The sequence below is a fragment of the Tupaia chinensis genome, unplaced genomic scaffold (genome assembly GCF_000334495.1).
Source record: "Tupaia chinensis unplaced genomic scaffold, TupChi_1.0 Scaffold000361_1, whole genome shotgun sequence".
Classification (NCBI taxonomy): Eukaryota; Metazoa; Chordata; class Mammalia; order Scandentia; family Tupaiidae; genus Tupaia; species Tupaia belangeri.
This window is the reverse complement of record NW_006159857.1, coordinates 382,645-385,553: the sequence shown is the minus strand read 5'-3', so window position 1 is coordinate 385,553 and position 2,909 is coordinate 382,645.

Genomic DNA, 2,909 nt, shown 5'->3' with positions numbered 1-2,909 from the left:
ACCTTTGCATTATTTTATTCAAGCTACTTATAACCATCTGTGAGACTAGCTTTCAAAATAACACATATACTATCCTAATATTGTCTATGCCAAAGAAAGTTTTTTTAAAAAAAAACTCAGTAACATTCTTACGTTTACCAAATAGATTTTCAGGTATGCGTCTGTTTTTAGAGAATTAGACTTGAGCTCAGATTAATATACCTTCACATACTGAATATTTAAACATCTATCTACCTCAACAAACTTAACCAGTGGTGGATTTGATAACTTGGTATAACTTGGCTCCTATCTTTCTTACTACTCTCAATGTTAAGCAATACACTTTCACTATCTTTCCTGTTTTTCTGTCTGAGATCATGTTGATTTTCTCATTTTTATATTTAGCTACACAGTTATGCATTATATTGGTTCTAAAAGCTCAAAGCTCCACTTTTAGTCTCCACGGGTTATGAAAAAAGGAAGAAGTGTTATATATTCTCTTTAGACTAGAAAATTAATTTTGTAAAGTTGATTGTCTAAAATGTTTTATTTATATAAAATGTTTTATTTATAAAATCTATATTTATAAATAAATATAGATTTATTTATATAAATAGATCAGCCTTGTAGAGGCTGATTTCTATGTGGACAATATTTAAATAAGAAAAAACTTCCTGGGGGCCTGCAGGTGGCATAGTGGTTAAGGCAACAATCCAAACATCAGCTTTCATGAAATAAATCAACATATTTTCAATATTTTATGTAGTACATATAATTTACTTCTGTATTACCAAAATAGGCTTCTTACCCTTTGTAACTTAATTACATTCCACTAATGAGTTATAAAATCAAACATAACTGAGTACTAAGAAGTTTTGCTTTTTATATAAAATGTAGTTTTTGTATAATAAGTTTTATAGAAATTTAAATTTTAAAAAGCTGGGACCACCAGGTAGCATGATGTTTAAGGCGCTGGACTCCCACATGGCTGACCACAGCTCAAGTCCTGGACCTGGCGGCTTGCTTTCTCATTTTCCCTCTCTCTCTTGCCCTCTCTCTTGCATGCATGCTCATAGCAAATTTAAAAATAATAATGGTAAATAAAATTAAATATTTTTTAAAAGTTAATAATTTTATCAGGATTGAAGATTCTTTATAAAAGCCTTTATTATTAATTTCTTTAGTAAGTAACCCCTTTTTTTTTTCAAGATTTTTCCTATAGAGCATGTGCGCTCACTGAAGAGACAAAGAGACAGAGAGACAGGGCCAGCAGGTGACGCGGTGGAGAGGGCAGCTAGACTCCCACATGGCTGACCACAGTTTGAGTCCCAGACCTAGCAGCTTACTTTCTCACTTTCCTTCTTTCTTTATGTCTCTCTCTGGGTCAACTTCAATAAAATAAAATAATGACAATGAATAAAATTAATTATTTTTTTAAAAAGAGACAGCAAGAAATCACCCCTCCCCAGGAGGGATGGCCATGCTACCATCCCTTCTCCATTCTCCTCTTGGGATTTTGGACATGCTCAAACATGCACCCGGTGTGAGTTTTAAGCCGCCCGGTCTGGGACTCGAACCATGGTCAACTATATTGGAGTCCAACAATGTAATCATTATACCAACTGCTGGTCCCAGTAAGGAACTTTTAAATAATCTAAACATACCATATTTTTTATGATGTATCAGTTTGATTATGACAATAAGCCAAAAAAATTTTATTAAAAAAATTGATAAAGCATCCATTATCATGCCTTGCTAACTATGAGAGTGTGTTGCTCACATTTAAACAGAATCCTGAAGAAATTATTTAAAACAAAATAAAAACGTAGGTCTTTCAAGCTAACAAGGACTTTTGACCTACATTTCAAATCATGGCTAAGAGACCTATATAAAAGGTTTCATCACATTTCTTCAAGGTATAACCTAGGTTCAATAAAAAGCTACATTTCCTTTTAAAAGGTAGAATACAGCATTGAATATCCTTTATGCAATTTATAATAAAGTATCTAGTTTGAGAAGATAAGAATATCTCTTGATTATGATTTGAGGTACAACTTACCAGGAATTATCCAGTATGTGGCATTTTAGCTAATGGGGTGATATTTGCTTTGGTAATAACTGCAGTCAAAGAGTACTTAATCTGGTTGCCACAGGCTTGTTAGGAAAGCTGTCATAAAAATACAGTAATAAATGTTTAGTAAATTCATAGAATTTAAATTGTTAGTAAAGATGAGTCTTCTTAATAAGTTAATTTGTATTAAAACTGTATGTATGATACAAAAGAATTTCAGTGTTTGTAGCCGTTAATAAAATTACCTGGCTTTGTTACTATAATAGTTCATTCAAATAAAACTTCAAATATTGATATGTTTTCATGTTTAGAGATAAATGTGAATTTAAAATATTAGAAAATGTCATTTCAAAATACTTAGATTCATGAATTTATGACAATGTACTTTCACTTAGAGAACACCAGGTTCTAGAATATGGAACACAGTTTTGAAAATAAGACAAGATAACCTTAAGGTAAAAGAAAAATAGAGACTATATAGTTACTAAAAATCATACAATTTTCACCAGCACACATAAGCTGATTTTGGATATAAAGGAAAACACTGACAACAAAGTGAAATATACCATGTTTAATGATAAAGGTAAGTATGATTTTATTTTTTTTTATTTTTATTTTTTATTTTTTTAATTTTATTACATTCTAAGTTTCTTTTTTTTACTTTATTTTTTTATTTATTTATTTTATACTTTTTTTTTCATTTCATTTTCTTCCATACAGTCAATCACATTATTATTTGTCTTACAAAATGGGTATTTCAATAGGTGTACATTTCTCCCTAGTACTGTTGATAAAACTATGAAATATCTTCAACAGATAATACCACACCTCTTTGTGCCATTAATGCTTTGTGCCATTA